The 19453-nt window shown below is 41.1% G+C and overlaps 1 protein-coding gene across 3 annotated transcripts in view; it reads left to right on the top strand.

Annotated features, from left to right (window-relative positions):
- The window catches only part of KHDRBS3 (KH RNA binding domain containing, signal transduction associated 3), a 165235-nt gene that overhangs the window by 101972 nt on the left and 43810 nt on the right, over positions 1-19453 (top strand). The window lies entirely within an intron of this gene.

Raw genomic sequence — 19453 nt, 5'->3', positions numbered from 1 at the left:
TCTTACTGTAACTTTCTGGTTAACATAAATGAGGAAGATGAGTACTGGATAGATGTTTCGTATTAGTAATTGAAAGTATTAAAGAAAGAGTATATGAGCTGTTGTCAAAGAAGGGGGAAGCAGTGACAGGCCTGAAATGCCAGAACCAGTAGGTTTCCATGTCTCCCTTTAATGGAGGTCTCCTGCTAGGAACTCAGCACCTCTTGGCACAGTTTCTGGAACGTGCAGTAATCCCTGGGCCACAGACAACTTCTTCAGTGTCATCTGCAGCCACCGAAGGAGCTGAGTCTTCGTCCTGGTCGTACTGCACTTCTTATAATTCCCTAAATGGGCTGCGTCCTCTTAGGCGTCCAGAACTTTCCTCGTGTAGCAGCCTCGGCCTCGAGTCCTCCTCCCCCTCATCCGACTGTTTCCTGTCTGTCCTTGCAGACTTAGGTCAGCTGTTACTAGGGCAGCTCATGGGAGGCAAGAGCTGGCCTGTTGAGCATCACCGCAGTCTCCCACGTGACTGTGGCCGCTGGCGGGGCAGGGACGGAGAGCTGCACCCCTTTGCACTGGCAGAGCGCGCGCTGGGAGCGCAGCGAATTATATTCTGAAAATCAGTGCCATGTGGGCAGCTTCACCATCGGGCTGTTCGCTTGGGGAAGGCTGTGTCTGTGTCTCGGCTCTGTGTTCTTTACAGCTGGACGTGGTCCTGTTTACTAGTGTTCTTAGCAAGCTGGCGGTGGTGCCTCAGATTCATCCACAAAGACCGAGTCTCATGAGAGTAGCAGAGACTGAGGGAAAGGAAACGTTGTGAAATTCCTCTGAGGTGGCCCGGTGTCTGCTTTTTCCCACCTCGGCCTGCCTTGAGTTCTCTCAGGTTTGGGTGCTGTAGATGTGGCTGGATGGTGTCGCCGTAATCGCCAAGGCAGGGGGTGTGGGAAACCTGGATCCTAGGCCCCCCTGTGCTATAAACATGGTACGAGTCAGGCAAGGTACTTAGCTTTTTTTGGCTAAATCCACCAATCCACCCGTCTCAGAAAGAGCTAGTGCCTTCTTTCCATACATTAATTCATCTTTCCACTCAGCAAAGATCGATTGAACTCCTACAGTGTGAACCAGACACACACATCCTCTGTCTCAGTGTGTATACCCCGGTGAGTCTTGAATGAAATTAGATGAATACAAATAAAAATCTCTTGAAAGGTTAAAGTCGAGGGGAGCAAAAGGAAGAGAAATTCAAGGCACTTGGTTTTTCTGTGTTTAGCTCTGAGTTTTATTGATATGTGATGGCAAAGGCCTGAAAACAGTCGATTTGCAAAGTATTCTGTTGAGTTAATAACACCCCTTCCCATCCACTACCGCGGCTAGTGGGATGGTGGCCGTGCAGAAGAATATGTGTCCTGTCATTAGCAGACGAGGGCTGGAGGGCTCTGAGCAGAAAGGCAGCCTGCATCGCGTGAGCCCACACTCACGCCTGGCCCTTCCCAGGCGCGCGTTGTCCCTGAGGCTGCATTTCCAGCACAGCTCGTACTCATTCTGCCACACCACAGCGTTGCCTTCACATCACAGACGGCCACGTTGGCCGTCTTGCTTAGCATTTGCCATTCGTCTTAACCGTTTGAGATTCTAAAGATTACTCGCACTGTACGCTTAGCTTTGCAGCATGGGAAGGAGAAAGAAAACCTTTAAAAAATTATTTTGTTTATTTGCTTATTTCTAGGATTTTAGATCATGTGGGTATACTACAAAATATCCAACTTAGCCTGGGTCCTGGAACCCCCCACCCCCAAGAATGGTTACTCATTCACGTGGCAAGTGGGAAAGTTGAAGCTGGTCTTCTTAGAGTCTACTAAAATACCTGTTCCATTGGACTGGAATAATCATAAATTAGACTGTAAACTCCATGGGAGTAGGGACCCCCGACCCCACCCCTGCACCCACCTTTATATTCTCAGCACCTAGCATAACGTCTAGCACATAGTCGGTCCTTAGTACATGTTTGCTGAATGGATGAATATTCTCAAGACCGAGTTTCTAAAAATTGCCGCCTGTGGAGAACCCACCCCAAATGCCTCCTGTGTGCTTTGTCGTTTTTAGTCACTTAGCGGGTTATATCTAACTTATTAGCATGTCGCTGCGTAGTGCAATCTTCACTTAGTGTGCGTCTGTTTCTCAGAAGATTGTAGACTTGTCAGGAAAGGCACTGTGTCTCGTAATTAGTCTCTATCCACTAGCCTAGTTTCTGGCACATTGCAAGCACTTAGTAAATGTTTACTGGACTAGACAACCCGGCACAGGGACCAGGTAAGTTTTCCTAACGAAGGTTGCCATTGATCTTTTCTAAGTCAGTTACTGTAACCATCCCGTGGGAAGAATATGATAGTTGGCATTTGAACAAAGATCTTCCCTTCCTTATTCTTGTGCTCAGAGGGCAGTTGCAGGTTACAAAGACGTAAGACCGATTCTGTGTAGCTCCTGAAAATAACGGAGTCGTGCGTTATAAGTCTGATCTCAGTATGAGAATGAACTTTCAAGAAGGACGTAACATTTAATGAGAAACTGCTCTCCATGAGGCACTTTCTTATATGTCATGTCATGTTGTTCTCACAGCCACTCAGAGAGGAGGTATTGTGATCCTATTGTACAGGTGAGAATTTCAGGTGTGGGAAGTTAGTGTCTTTCCTCACGTCACAAGGATGATACAGAAGGGGCAGATGCGGGATTCACGACGCAAGGCCTGTATTCTATCTTGAACAGCCTGTGCTTGTTTGAAACCAGCGCTCTGCGAGCTGAGTTGATAAGATCTCCTCACCTTTGGGGAAAGTGCAGCAGATCCTGTACCCTGCTGTCATCAGGAGTGCAGCAAAGGATGGCAGGAGATTATGTGACCACTGTGGTCCCTTGCAGTTTAATAATTCTCTGGTTAAAAGCTACCTTAAGTAGGACAATGGAAACTGAGAACCATTAGGAAGAATGGGATGGGTTAGGATTTAAAAAATAATAATAAGCAAAGCATTATTACATTGATAGGCAAAAAAAAAAAAAAAGCGCTTTCACTGTTTAAGAATTTCCGAGCATCTGTATCTCTAAAAAAGGCTTGTCATTCCTTTGGAACTCAAAAATACAATTTTTAATGATTTCCTTGAAATACATTTGTCGTAATAAATGTGCTGTTTCTATAGAACTTGTTGGTTATATCTAACCAATTCAGTTTACTTATTTTAACTCTGATTTAACATTTAGTATCTGAGGCCATTATTTCCAGAATAAAAGATGCAAAGAAATCATATCAGTTGCTTATTTAAACAAAAAAGGGGATGAAACCTGTTCTTTCAAATCCTGCCACAACTGGTGCTTTTTTGAGAAAGTATACATTTCAGCCCTTAAAATACTCAGTGTTCTTCAGATTATGTATACTAAAGTGAAGGTATTTCAATACAGCTTTAGGCCCAAGAAAAAACTCAGTGTATGGTATATGTTAATATTATTTTTAGTAAATAGTTATAATCTGCCCATTATAAAAATGTTCCCTATTAGCCCAAGCAAGAAAGCCTGATAACTTAAAGGTATTTTCTTGTCGGAATGTTGTGCCTATTGAAATTGGACCGATTTTTCTCAGGGTGAGTTGGTGAAGATAACCTGATCATTTACAATGTCATCTGAGCCAGCTGTTCTTCATCGGAGTCACTGTCACAGAATATTCCCTGAGTGTGTGTCATTGAGAAGAACATCTGTCAGCAAATCTGTTCCACTGTGAGAAACGTTATTATCACAAAAGTACATGTAACACACAGTAGCCACGTGAATAGTATAGGCTCACCACCGCTCCATGAACACTAGGCTTCTGAGAATAACTCTTAAGAATACAAGGCAATTCAACACGATTAGCTTTTTTCCAAAAAGGAAGAAAACAGATAATGGATGTGTTTTCAACCATTTGAGTACAAACTGGGACCTTCTGCTCCACTTTTAACTTAGTAAAATTGGATATAATTACAGTAACTTCACATCTCTTTTTCGAGAATAAGAAGCACCTCTTTCCCAGAATGACATTCATTCATTACTTACGTCCAAATAATTAAATAGCTGACAAATAATTAGTGTAACCCAGAATATATTCAATGAGAGCACTTTAGCAATTCAAAACGTCGTTGTAATTACACAAAAGGACATGTTTGATGCTTGCTGGCCGAGCCCAACTTACATATGAATTTCTAAAGTGAAGTCATTTTTTATAAATTGCTTTAGGCTCCACATACAAAGAAAACACACAAGCAAAGTACACTCGGCCCTCCATTATCTGCAAGTTGGGCATCTGCGGATTCAACCAACCATAAACGGAAAATATTTTTTAAAGAGTTCCATAAAGTTCCAAAATGGAAGCAAAACTTGAATTTGCCCCATGCAGGCCACTATTTACATAGTATTTACATTGTATTTACAACTATTTAAATAGTATTTACATTGTATTAGTTATTATAAATAATCTGGAGATGATTTAGAATACAAGGGAGGATGCGTAGGTTATATGCAGATATAACTACATATCCGGTTTATATAGGAACTTGAGCGTCTGTGGATTTTGGTTCCGAGGGGGTCCTGGAACCAATCGCTCGTGTATACCGAGGGACGACTGTAGCTGCGTGTTCCCCAAACACTCAGTCTGGTTGTTTTATTTTACTGTCTCTGAAAAATCTTGTCCATTGCCGTCATTTCACGTGACATTTGTGTGTTAGTGACTACTAGATCTGCCGCTCCTCCGAGCTCTCTCTAGGGCCCCTTCCTGAGTCCCTCCGTACAGGCCCGCAGCTTTGTGCAGGCTGTGGTGTGGCCCGCAGGGGCCTTGTTCCTCCCAGGACCCTTGTTGAGGGAGCAGCATCTCCATGAACCCAGGCGCCCAGGATCTCGTTCGTTCATCGTCATTCCCTGCATTCACACGGTAAACACGGCTCACTTCTTCATGAATAACTGTTTGATCTCCAGTTAATCTACGTCACAGCTGCTTTAGGGAAGACGCTTGTCCTCCTGCGTCTTAGAAGATATTCTTGCCAACCTCCCCGTGTCCAACTCCTGTGCTCTGATGATGGCCTCTCACAGTGCCTGCACTTTCCACAATTGGTAGTTACTTGTTTGTATATCGTTTTCACGTCAGACTTCTCGCTAACTTTAAGTCTTTGTTTATTCTTTTATACTACCACCTAACATATAGTAGTCCCTCAGTAAATGCTCGTTGTTTATTTCTTTTTATTAATTTTTAAATTTAATTTTATTTATTTTTTTATACAGCACGTTCTTATTAGTCATCCGTTTTATACACATCAGTGTCGACATGTCAGTCCCAATCTCCCAATTCAGCACACCACCACCACCACCACCACCACCACCCCCCGCCGCTTTCCCCCCTTGGGGTCCATACGTTTGTTCTCTGCATCTGTGTCTCAATTTCTGCCCTGCAAACCAGATCATCTGTACCATTTTTCTAGGTTCCACATATATGTGTTAATATACGATACTTGTTTTTCTCTTTATGACTTACTTCACTCTGTATGACAGTCTCTAGATCCATCCATGTCTCTACAAATGACCCAATTTCATTCCTTTTTATGGCTGAGTAATATTCCATTGTATATATGTACCACATCTTGTTTATCCATTCGTCTGTCGATGGGCATTTAGGTTGCTTCCATGACCTGGCTATTGTAAATAGTGCTGCAGTGAACATTGGGGTGCATCTGTCTTTTTGAGTTATGGTTTTCTCTGGGTATATGCCCAGTAGTGGGATTGTTGGGTCATCTGGTAGTTCTATTTTTAGTTTTTTAAGGAACCTCCATACTGTTCTCCATAGTGGCCATATCAATTTACATTCCCACCAACAGTGCAAGAGGGTTCCCTTTTCTCCACACCCCCTCCAGCATCTGTTGTTTGTAGATTTTCTGATGATGCCCATTCTGACTGGTATGAGGTGATACCTCACTATAGTTTTGATTTGCATTTCTCTAATAATTAGTGATGTTGAGCAGCTTTTCATGTGCTTCTTGGCCATCTGTATGTCTTCTTTGGAGAGATATCTATTTAGGTCTTCTGCCCATTTTCGGATTAGGTTGTCTGTTTTTTTCATATTGAGCTGCATGAGCGGTTTATATATTTTGGAGATTAATCCTTTGTCCGTTGATTTGTTTGCAAATATTTTCTCCCATTCTGAGGGTTGTCTTTTTGTCTTGTTTATGGTTTGCTTTGCTTTGCAAAAGCTTTGAAGTTTCATTAGGTCCCATTTGTTTATTTTTGTTGTTATTTCCATTCCTCTAGGAGGTGGATCAAAAAAGATCTTGCTGTGATTTAGGTCAAAGAGTGTTCTTCATATGTTTTCCTCTAAGAGTTTTATAGTATCCGGTCTTAAATTTAGGTCTCTAATCCGTTTTGAGTTTATTTATGTGTATGCTGTTACGGAGTGTTCTAATTTCATTCTTTTACATGTAGCTGTCCAGTTTTCCCAGCACCACTTATTGAAGAGACTGTCTTTTCTCCATTGTATACCCTTGCCTCCTTTGTCATAGATTAGTTGACCATAGGTGCGTGGGTTTATCTCTGAGCTTTCTATCTTGTTCCACTGATCTATGTTTCTGTTTTTGTGCCAGTACCATATTGTCTTGATTACTGGAGCTTTGTAGTATAGCCTGAAGTCAGGGAGTTTGATTCCTCCAGCTCCGTTTTTTTCCCCCAAGACTGCTTTGGCTATTCGGTGTCTTTTGTGTCAACATACAAATTTTAAGATTTTTTGTTCTAGTTCCGTAAAAAATGCCATTGGTAATTTGATAGAGATTGCCTTGAATCTGTAGATTGCTTTGGGTAGTATAGTCATTTTCACAATATTGATTCTTCCAGTCCAAGAACATGGTATATCTCTCCATCTGTTGGTATCATCTTTAATTTCTTTCATCAGTGTCTTATAGTTTTCTGCATACAGGTCTTTTGTCTCCCTAGGTAGCTTTATTCCTAGGTATCTTATTCCTTTTGTTGCAATGGTAAATGGGAGTGTTTCCTTAATTTCCCTTTCAGATTTTTCATCAGCAGTGTATAGGAATGCAAGAGATTTCTGTGCATTAATTTTGTATCCTGCAACTTTACCAGATTGATTGATTAGCTCTAGTAGGTTTCTGGTGGCATCGTTAGGATTCCCTATGTATAGTATCACGTCATCTGCAAACAGTGACAGTTTTACTTCTTCTTTTCCAATTTGTATTCCTTTTATTTCTTTTTCTTCTCTGATTGCCGTGGCTAGGACTTCCAAAACTATGTTGAATAATAGTGGTGACAGTGGACATCCTTGTCTTGTTCCTGATCTTAGAGGAAATGCTTTCAGTTTCTCACCGTTGAGAATGATGTTTACTGTGGGTTTGTCATATATGGCCTTTATTATGTTGAGCTAGGTTCCCTCTGTGCCCACTTTCTGGAGAGTTTTTATCATAAATGGGTGTTGAATTTTGTCAACAGCCTTTTCTGCATCTATTGAGATGGTCACATGGTTTTTATTCTTCAGTTTATTAATATGGTGTATCACATCGATTGATTTGCGTATATTGAAGAATCGTTGCATCCCTGGGATAAATCCCACTTGATCATGGTGTATGATCCTTTTAATGTGTTGTTGGATTCTGTTTACTAGTATTCTGTTGAGGATTTTTGCATCTATGTTCATCGGTGATCCCGGTCTGTAATTTTCTTTTTTTGTGGTATCTTTGTCTGGTTTTGGTATCGGGGTGATGGTGGCCTCATAGAATGAGTGTAGGAGTGTTCCTTCCTCTGCAGTTTTTTGGAAGAGTTTGAGAAGGTTGGGTGTTAGCTCTTCTCTAAATGTTTGAAGAATTCACCTGTGAAGCCATATGGTCCTGGACTTTTGTTGGAAGATTTTTAATCACAGTTGCAATTTCATTACTTGTGATTGGTTTGTTCATATTTTCTATTTCTTCCTGGTTCAGTCTTGGAAGGTTATACCTTTCTAAGAATTTGTCCATTTCTTCAAGGTTGTCCATTTTATTGGCATAGTGTTGCTTGTAGTAGTCTCTTATGATGCTTTGTATTTCTGTGGTGTCCATTATAACTTCTCCTTTTTCATTTCTAATTCTATTGATTTGAGTCCTCTCCCTCTTTTTCTTCATGAGTCTGGCTAATGGTTTATCAATTTTGTTTATCTTCTCAAAGAACCAGCTTTTAGTTTTATTGATCTTTGCTATTGTTTTCTTTGTTTGTATGTCATTTATTTCTGCTCTGATCTTTATGATTTCTTTCCTTCTTCTAACTTCGGGTTTTGTTTATTCTTCTTTCTCTGGTTCCTTTAGGTGTAAGGTTAGATGGTTTATTTGAGATTTTTCTTGTTTCTTGAGGTAGGACTGTATAGCCATAAACTTCCCTCTTAGAACAGATTTTGCTGCATCCCATAGGTTTTGGATCATCGTGTTTTCATTGTCATTTGTCTCTCGGTATTTTTTGATTTCCTCTTTGATTTCTTCAGTGACCTCTTGGTTATTTAGTAACATATTGTTTAGCTTCCATGTGTTTGTCTTTCTTACGTTTTTTTCCCTGTAATTCATTTCTAGTCTCATAGCCTTGTGGTCAGAAAAGATGCTTGATACGATTTCAATTTTCTTAAATTTACTGAGGCTTGATTTGTGACCCAAGATGTGATCTATCCTGGAGAATGTTCCATGTGCACTTGAGAAGAAAGTGTAATCTGCTGTTTTTGGATGGAATGTCCTATAAATATCAATTAAATCTCTCTGTTCTATTGTGTCATTTAAAGCTTCTGTTTCCTTATTTATTTTCACTTTGGATGATCTGTCCATTGGTGTAAGTGAGGTGTTAAAGTCCCCCAGTATTACTGTGTTGCTTTCGATTTCCTCTTTTATAGCTGTTAGCAGTTGCCTTATGTATTGAGGTGCTCCTGTGTTGGGTGCATATATATTTATAATCGTTATATCTTCTTCTTGGATTGATCCCTTGATCATTGTGTAGTGTCCTTCCTTATCTCTTGTAACGTTCTTTATTTTAAGGTCTATTTTATCTGATATGAGTATTGCTACTCCAGCTTTCTTTTGATTTCCAGTTGCATGGAATATCTTTTTCCATCTCCTCACTTTCAGTCAGTATGTGTCCCTAGGTCTGAAGTGGGTCTCTTGTAGACAGCATATATATGGGTCTTGTTTTTGTATCCATTCAGCAAGCCTGTGTCTTTTGTTTGGAGCATTTAGTCCATTCACGTTTAAGGTAATTATTGATATGTATGCTCCTATGACCATTTTCTTAATTGTTTTGGGTTTGTTTTTGTAGGTCCTTTTCTACTCTTGTGTTTCCCACTTAGAGAAGCTCCTTTAGCATTTGTTTGTTGTAGAGCTGGTTTGGTGGTGCTGAATTCTCTTAGCTTTTGCTTGTAAAGCTTTTGCTTATAAAGCTTTTGATTTCTCCATCGAATCTGAATGAGATCCTTGCCGGGTAGAGTAGTCTTGGTTGTAGGTTCTTCCCTTTCATCACTTTAAGTATATATCATGCCACTCCCTTCTGGCTTGTAGAGTTTCTGCTGAGAAATCAGCTGTTAACCTTATGGGAGTTCCCTTGTATGTTATATGTTGTTTTTCCCTTGCTGCTTTCAATAATTTTTCTTTGTCTTTAATTTTTGCCAGTTTGATTACTATGTGTCTCGGCGTGTTTCTCCTTGGGTTTATTCCTGTATCGGACTCTCTGCACTTCCTGGACTTGGCTGGCCATTTCCTTTCCCATGTTAGGGAATTTTTCTACTATAATCTCTTCAAATATTTTCTCGGGTCCTTTCTCTCTCTCTTCTCCTTCTGGGACCCTATAATGCGAATGTTGTTGCATTTAATGTTGTCCCAGAGGTCTCTTAGGCTGTCTTCACTTCTTTTCATTCTTTTATCTTTATTCTGTTCCACAGCAGTGAATTCCACCCTTCTGTCTTCCAGGTCACTGATCCGTTCTTCTGCCTCAGTTATTCTGCTATTGATTCCTTCTAGTGTAGTTTTCATTTCAGTTATTGTATTGTTCATCTCTGTTTCTTTGTTCTGTAATTCTTCTAGGTCTTTGTTAAACATTTCTTGCATCTTCTCGATCTTTGCCTCCATTCTTTTCCCGAGGTCCTGGATCATCTTCGCTATCATTATTCTGAATTCTTTTTCTGGAAGGTAGCCTGTCTCCACTTCATTTGATTGTTTTTCTGGGGTTTTATCTTGTTCCTTCATCTGGTACGTAGCCCTCTGCCTTTTCATCTTGTCTGTCTTTCTGTGAATGTGGGTTTTTTCCCACAGGCTGCAGGATTGTAGTTCTTCTTGCTTCTGCTGTCTGCCCTCTAACGCTGGTTGTTTAGATGGATGGACAGACACACGGACAGATGATTGCCTTAGCCTCCCTAGTCCCACCTTTGCTTGTTGTCCTGCCCTAACCCTGGGTCCTTCCCTTAAATGATGTATTACTCATATTACTTCTGGTATACTTTCTGGTATCTAAAGTCTGATGATGCTACTGCCCCGCCAGCCCCAGAACGTAAGAGCTAGTTGAGAAGTTTAGGAGGATAAAGTCGAGATTCTGCTGAGTGATGTCTGAAGGCTTTCTTGACTACCCTCTTCAGCCTCTTAACCCCCTGCTCTCCCCACATCATCATTTTATTTCAATCAGTACCTATACTGCAGTTCCTTAAACATACCAGGACTGTGTGGCTATCTGTGTATGTACTATTGCTTCTCTTCTAATGCCTTTTTTAGTTCTGTCCCTACCAATTCTTTTTACTATTTATTCTTCAGCTGTGAAGCCTTCCTGGTCCTACTCAGGCAGCCCTGGGTGCACGTGGTGCCTGCCTCAGTGTCTGCTTACTTGTCTTTGTCCCCTGTAGGCTGGATTTCTTCAGGGCAGGAACTATGTCTTTTTTTTTTTTTTTTTTAAATCTTAGTTTGCCCAGAGCCTATCACAGGGCCTGACATTTTGGAGATACTAAATAAACATATGGAGGATGGCTTTTATTAATGCCAACTAATTCTGTCATTCCGTGTGTCGTGTGCCTTGTTAAACATACTTAGTGAAATAAAATTAAAGCCAATTTTAGCAGACATTTAGTGACCTAATAAATAGGAAAGACAATGCAGTTTAATAAAGAGGTTATTATTCTGAGATGTAAAATACTTGGTTTCTAATCCTCCTTATTGTCTGTATGACGTCTACTTTTTTTCTTTTGTAAACTATTTAACCTTTTTAGTTTCTTCATCTGCAAAGTGCAGGTGATGGTACTTTACCTGTAAATCAGCAGGTTAGACCAGATGCTGTTCTAACCTCTTTTCCAACTTTAAATTTCTATAATTGGTTGTTTTCTGAAGCTTACCTAGTTTCCACTCACCCTAAACATGTTCTTTTAATAAGAAATTGTATTTTCATCAAATAGAAATCTTGATATTGAAAGGAAAGTCACAAAATAAACAAAGCAAACATTCTCATGAGAGAAACAAGCTAAAGGTGAGTGGCTCTGAATGTTTTGAATTCTGAAACAAGTTTTGAAAAATAATTTTAAAAGTGAGATCCTTTTTTAAATGCAAACTCACCTTTCAAGATGTATAAACTAGAATTGTCTTAGAAATTTTAATCATATTATTTTTTAACTCATTTAATTATGGTTGCATCAGCCTTCTATTCATGGGAGGTATTTACCATTCACTAATATCCCTTGATATCTTAATATTGTGTAATCATTCTAAGCTTTTGAGCCTGAGCTGATGGGTTAATCACCTTTAAACATACGTACAGTGGGGCGTTCTAGATGAAGTCGTAGGAGTTCATCAGAATATGAAAGCTCTCTCAGGTACTTAAAATGCTCTGATTATCCAGCTGTATGATGTTTACTGAACAGAATGTGGAATTGTCCTGAAACCACCCCATCTGGTGTGGCAGTGCCTACTTGAGCGAGGCAGGGGATGGCTGGGCACACGAAGGAGTTTTACACGTTTTAGAGAAGGATGTGCAGGCTCCTTGAGGCTGCTGGGCCGTAGGAAGTAGCAGAGCCAAGTACACCTGACTAGAGCACCAGGCGCTTTTCTCTTCAGATCCTCCGATCAGGGCCTCCCCACGGGGGATGTGGTGTGCATTGGAGCACATGGTCCCCCCGTGCTTCCCCGTACGCTGCTGCCCCAGCCCCTCACAGTGCTGCCGGGTGGTGTCTTCTCCTAGACAGGAGGAAGGAAGGAAGGTCACTAAGCCACAGACACACGGGATGACCCAGCCTGCACTGTGCAAGGGTGGACATCCCGTCCAGTGGCCTGCGGGATGAGAAGTGGGTGAACTGAGATTGGATCCCAGGTTCCCTAACCCGGGGTCTAAAGCTTTTATTCACAATGTTCTAGCTTGTGTAGTGTTTATGACCTAGAAGAAGTGAGAAAATAAGTGAGGAAAGAGTATAAGAACCAGAGCCGGAGACACAATCGTAACTGTATAGCGGAGGCATCCCTAGGCATGGACCTTTCTTCCAGGTTGATGCCCTTATCTGGTCTGTCTGACTGACTGAAGAGGATCCTGAGCTTTCTAGGTGCTTCTTTGTAAAATCATCCACTTCAGTCTTAAGGTCAGAAGTTGCTGCTTTAATTTATTATATGTTTGGAAGGACAGTATCTGAAGGAGATGGCTTCATTTGGAAGCGATCACAAGAGTGTAGGGCAGTGTTCTCCTGACTGTTTTAGTCCTCTCATATTTTTCTGATTCCGTAACCACAGGAAAACAGTGCACTCTGCAACTTCTAGAAGCTGATGGAAGAAAAGGCAGCTGCCGCTTGTTGGGTATTTACTTTATAGAACATATTAGTGTGCCGCGCACTCCTCCTGTATCATCTTATTCAATCCTCACTTCAGTCCTGTGAGGTAAACATGATCACCAGACCGTTTAGAGAGATTAACTAATTTTTCCCAAACCACACTTCTAGTAAGTAATGAAACCCACATGCCCTTATTTTTCTTAACCAGCACTTTCCTCAGCGCTTTACGTGGATCTGTCATATCCTTAAAACACCACATGAGATATCAATACTTTCTAGAAGTCATACAACTGATTGGGGCAGAGCTAGGATTTAAGGCCCAGCAGTCTGGCTCCAGAGCCCACGCTCTTAACCAAGATCTGGTGCTTCCTGGACAAGTCAGTTTCATCTAATTTAAAACTCTGTTTGTGGACAGAGAAACTGACAAGTGAATGGGTAAAATTATTTAATCACTTCAGACATGAGGGTTCCTATGCGAAACTTAGAGCACGAGGCCCATGATTGGTTAGTAGTTGGTTTTACTAGTCCTTCTGCAACTACTGGAGGGTGTGTCCTCATAGGACTTCTGCCATTGGTTAACCTAACGCAAGTGTGAAGGGTCAAAGAGCCAGTTTAAATGGGAGCAGAAATCTATACCTTGTGTTTGTACACAAAGACATGCCTTTCCTGCCTGTTCTCTAGCATCAGACTCGTTAAAGCTGTAGGAAAAGAAACTTGTCTCAAGAAAAACGCTGCTACCACCATCAACAGTGTCCTTGTCTATAAAATGGCTCCGCGGGGACCACCATTTCTCCGTCGGCCCTAAGAATAAACTCTTCTGAAATTTTGTCAACTAGGAATATCAGTGAAAGCCTGTAGTGGAAAACCAAATATATCTTTAAAATGTACACGTAATTCTGTAATGTAGACTTCGCTTAAAGACTCAGGGAAGTCACATTCCTTGTCATTCTTCTGAGAGCTCACCTGAAGTTTTAATTGTATGACTAGTCTGGGAGTTTCGGTCCAGATGAGAGTTGTACTAACGGCAAATTTTCCCATTGCAGTGACTGCTGGCGTAATTTTTTTGACAAATAATCTCTAAACTGCTTCAATTATCTTGTTTTCCACAGTGAGAAATTTAATTAAAACAGAGTTACAGATTGTGAAAAGGTTATTTATGAAAATGCATTTTAAATGTGGATTGAAAAACCTAGATAAAAATTTATCTAAAATTTTTATTTTAGATAAAAAGATGAAGGTTCTGTAATTTTTTATATCTGTTTTACCAGAAGCAAGAATAAGAGCAGTGTGCAATTTACTTGAAATGTCTATCAGGAGCTTCACGAGTCTATCTCTTGAAAAGTTGACCTCTTTTATAGAAATGTAAAACTTTAGGAAATAATTTCAGATTTTAAAGTTGTGAATATGAAGGGATTTTGTTTTTGTTTTTCCTCCTTTAAGCAAAAACAACCCCCCAAAATGTGCTTTATTAATAAGGGAGTAGAGGACTCTGAAGTGGCAATGTCTCTAAGGCATGGAAAGCAGATTCTGCCTCCCTAACTAGGCTTGCCCATCCAAGTAAGGTGAGCGAGCGATCGTAGTTGAGCTAATGTGAGGGGCGTGTCACATCCCTTGGGTGGATCAGGGCAGAGGCCGGGAGGAACTTGAGAACCACTAGACTAGTCCTCTGTTACAGTGGATTTCCCACAAGAACCTGCCATCTTCGTTTTATTGTTTTCCTTGAGCTTTTCACCAGCATGTGTAGAACTCAGTCCTCGCCTGCAAGCAGACCAGAGTCTGCGAAGGAACAGTTATCACCCTCACTTTGAAGCCTTTCACAATCCCCTGGAAACGTCAGGTGGTCATTATTTGGACCCACGTGTGTACATCCTATTTAGGGTACTTACCTTAGAGTGATGTGATCGCACCTTTATTTGTCTTACTGTTTCCCATTATATTTTAAGCTGATGATAGGGGCCATCCCTTTTTATCCACAGAGCCCAGAATTGAGTAAGTAATCAATGTTTGATTTCTTGATTCAGAAACAAAGCCCAGTGATTATTCAGGAGAGGAACACCTGCAATTGACTTACAAACAGAGCGTTTAGGGAGGACGGAGGAAGGAAGGCTAACTGCTTGATGGAACATGGGAAGACTTTCCAGAGGAAACTGTGTAAACCAAACAGGAAAAGGGGCTGGCAGCACTCAGACAGGGAGAGCTGGGGCGGGGGGGGGACACTTTGCATGAAGGCTCACGTGACATTCAAAGGCATAGGCACATGCAGGTGCAGGCGTGTGCAGGGACAGCCGGAACATTGCTGGTACAGTACTGATGAGGTTTACTAGCGTCTTTTTATTTATACCTTTATTTTTATTCTATTCAGTTTGTTCATAGGTAGAATAGAGCTGAGGTACATAACAGTACATGGAATCTTGAACGATACTTTAGGGCTAAAGCAGTTTAAAGCAAAGCCACATCATCAGGTTGGGTGATACAAGTGGAAGACTAGCTGGCCATCTCGATATGTCCTCATAGTGTGACATTATCTTGGGAAGTTCATTAAGGTACAGGGTCTGACCCTCCGTTTTATAGGGTCAGGCAGAATATCCATGGTTAAAAGCAAAGTCAGGAGCCGAACTCACTAGTTTGAAATCCTTGCTGTGCCTTTAATTGCTGTGTGACCTTAGGCAAATTGCTTAACTGCTCTGTGCCTCGATTCCTAATCTGTAAATGGAAATATTAGTGCTTATCACATGGGGTTGTTAGGAAGATTAGGTAAATTAACATATGGAAAGTATTTAGAATAGTGCCTGGCACATTAAAAGTAATATTTAGTTCTTCAGTTTACCAGTATTGCTCCATCTTTCAGGGCCAACTCTTGCTAACTGTACGCCAAACATTAATATATGAAAGACAAAATATACAGTGCTATTCACACCCACCAGAAAGATTAAAGTTAAAAAGATAGTTTCAAGTGTTAGCTGGAATGGGGTGCTATAGGAATTCTCATCCACTGTTGTGGGAATGTAAGTCGATACAACTGCTTTGGAAGAATGTTTGTACCACGTGTTAAAGCTGAAAACATGCCTCCCCAAGAGCCAGGGATTCTGCTCTGGGAACCACTCAACAGAGACAAGATGTGCCGAAGAGGCATGCAGGCAAAACTAGAGAGAAGCAAAGTGTTCATAACTGGGGTGGATAAAGAAGTGGTAGTACAACCATACAGACCAAGTTTTCACACAGCGAGAAGGAACCAGGGGCTGCTGCCTGCAGCACCGTGGACAGATCTCACGGGCACGCAGTTCACGGAAAGAAACCTGGCACGAAGGGGTAGCCACTCTGATTCCATCTCTGTGAAGCTCGAAAGCAAGTTAACCTCCCTGGTGGTGTTGAAAGTCAGGATGGCGTTCCTTTGTGGGGGAGATAATAATAACTGAGGGTGAGCACAAGGGGAGCTGCTGGGGGCTGTTGATGTTGCCTTTCTTGATCCGGGTGCTGGTTACATAGCTGTGCTCACTTGGTGAAAATTCACTAAGCTGTGCACTTAGGATTTGTACCTTTCTATGAATTATTTTATGCTTGAATAAAAAGTTTAAAAATGTGATCGGTCTGTGTATTAAAAACATTGTATTAGACAGACCAGATACTCTTGTTTATAACAGAACAGCACGTCTTCCTTCAAGCAGATTTGTTCAAGCCGAACAAACCTTCAGCACATCTGGTCCCTCTGCTGTTAAACCAGATGAGAATCTGAAGGTTTCTGGGTGAGTCTCAAAGCTGAGCAAGGAGTAATCTTAATACTAACATTATGAAACCCTGATAGTTGATGTTTTCATTGTGGAGAAACCTCTGCACCATGAATTAGGTGTGCACCTAGGTGGGCCAGGAGCCCCTTCCCTTTCGTCACGGGACTGGAAGCACTTGCTACCTCTCTCCTGGCCAGTCACAATAAGAACACTTGGAAGGATGAGTGAACCCATATAAATCCGTCAGTGCCAGCCAGGCATCCATTCAGGAAGTGCTTATTGAATGCTTTCTTGTGCCAGGCACTGGGGACACAGTAGTAAACAAGGTAGGCGAAGCCCCTGTTCTCAGGGAGACTGCATTTCCAGTGGAGGACATAGGTAATAATCAAATATATTGGGTATTGATGGGAATCAGCGGTCAGACCCTTTTAGCATTTCTGGCTGATTTTCCCTTGGGGCAGCCTTTCTCAACTGGGGTTCCAGAGCCCACAGAACATAGAAAATGATGTGCATAATTATTTCCTGAGCTTCCCAGGGGTGGTACAAACGACTGCTGTTCTAGATGCACAGGAGAGACGTGAACTCACTTTATACAGAGTGGACACCTTAGGGCACCGGGCTTCACTCTCTGGTGGAACCCTGGTTGAGAAAGGCTGTGAACGCTTCTACCAATTCCTGAAGAGGTAGCTGAGAAGCTGAATTGAGCCTTAAAAGAAATCCAGAATTTGGGAAGGATAAAACAAAATAGTTGGAGTTTAAGGCTCCCCAAGTTTGGGTTTAGGGGGCTGATTAATCCCCTAGGCTTTGGATCAGAACCCAGAAAAGCTATACTCCCAGAGGAAGGCTTATCATCTCAGTCCTGTGTGGGGTGCAGGTTGCTAATTCTTCTGTCCTCCACCAAGAGCAGATACACAGTCTCTCTAGAGAAATAGAACAGTGTAGGCCTTAAATTATTTCTCTTAATTTTTCATATGTAATTGCAATTAATCAAAAATTACAGGCATACAAGATGAGGAGACAGTAAAAAACAGACCACGATAGATTCATAGAGCAGACGCAAACTTTAAAATAACTGTGCTCTTTATAATCATGGAATTAGAAGATAAAGTTGATGATTTAAGCAGACAACTGGAAAATATAGAAAACAGCTATTTTAGAACTGAAAAAAAAAAAACGGAATGGTTTTAGTTGCAGACTAGACACAGTTAAGGGAAGAAATAGTGTACTGGAGGTTAAACCAATGAAACAGAAACCTGGACGACACAGATGGTCGCATGAGGCACAAGAGCCTCCAGCAGCACCTCATTCCCTTCAAGCCCCAAAGGTGTGATGCGGCGCCTGCACTTCTCCCCCCGCTCCCCCGCTCAGGCCTCTGTGTCCTCTGTTCCTTCTGCCTGAGATGCCAGCATAGCTCGCTGCTCCGTTGGCTCACGTTTGTCTGCGGTCCTTTCTGTGAGGACGCCTGTCCGAGATCTCCAGCTCCTCCTTGCTCTCCCTGTGTCACGCGCTGTGTATGTGAGCATTGATGTTTGTCTGCTTCCCCGCTGGAATGTAAGCCCCATGAGGACAGAGGTGTTCGTTTTGTTTTGTTTGTTCAACACGATATCCCCAAGGGCTCGGAACAGTAGGCATTCAACAAATGCCTGCTTCCTGGGGAAGATGGCAAAACCGATACCAAAATCCCTAGCATGAGTTACATAATGTGAGCTTAATAAAATTTAGTTATCCCCCTTTTTCTCATCTTTGTGGAATTTCTGGTTTAATTTTATTTTCTTTAATTTTCTATTTACAAGTTTTCCCTTCCCTTTGTGGGATTTCTGGGTTAACCTCTTTGTTATTTTCTGTATTGTATTATATTGTATTTCTTGTCAAATCTAGATAAATCTAGTTCTATCTCAGATACAAACTGAGAGAAGAGAAGACTTTGAATAATTGATGTAGATGTGTTTTTAAAAGCTGTGTTCAGATGTGGATAGAATTACAACTACTGTTGGTCAGCCGTTCCTTTATCTAAAAACCACAGTAGTCGTTAATACTAGTATTTGCAGAATGAAAATGTAGACATCACAGTTTAGACAACATTTTAAGAATTTATCACATTCAACAAAAGAAAAATACCTGGATAGCTCTGATGTTTCTCTGGCCTAATAGCTTGAGAGTGTTAAAGGGAACAGGTCTTCAACAAAATGGAACTAGCTTTATTGGGCAAGAACTGTGCCAAACAGCTTTCATAGACATTTTTTTTTTGGTTAATCCTCCCACAACCATTGGAAACAGCCAGGATGTGGATTATGATTATAAAATTGAGGGGGAAGGAGGGTAGGTGATTTCCCCGAAGCCACATAGCCAGTTAAGAGGCAGAGCTGGAATTTGAACATGGGCATCAGACTCCAAAGACTGAGATGAAGAAGTTGTATGAGTCTAGAAGCTGCATAATATACTCCTCACAGCCATAGATCAGCACGTGGGGATGCAATTTGATTGTTGAATTAATGATGTCTTATTTAAGTGATTATGGGGGACAGATTCTTATTTAGCATTGTTATTAATGTTGTGGTTTTGTCCTTAATTATAAAATAACTTGGTTATGTGATGTGTTCATCACAACCTTGTTGCTGATACTCAACAAGGAAATTAGTATTATTCAGAACCCCAGCAAGAATGAATTTCTCAAAAGACTATTTTTAGCTAATGTGTGTGTTTTATAAACTCAAAATAATCATGGTAAGAATAAACTTAAATAATCTTTTAACACTCTATTTTATGTGAAACCTTTTTACATTTTGAAATGACCAGGTTTCACCCTGGTGAGGTGGTGTGTAGTCAGCATAATTGTCTCCTTTTAAAAGGACTCAAAACCTAAACATTATTTTCAAATCACTTTTGTAAATTCTCTGTTTAAAATGGTTTTTCCCAGCTTAAATTTTATGCTTGATTTTACTTGTGACAG

This window comes from Grampus griseus, assembly GCF_964374135.1.
Source record: "Grampus griseus genome assembly, chromosome: 17".
NCBI lineage: Eukaryota > Metazoa > Chordata > Mammalia > Artiodactyla > Delphinidae > Grampus > Grampus griseus.
The sequence above is the reverse complement of the archived record's forward strand: the minus strand, read 5'-3'. Positions and strand labels throughout refer to the sequence as shown.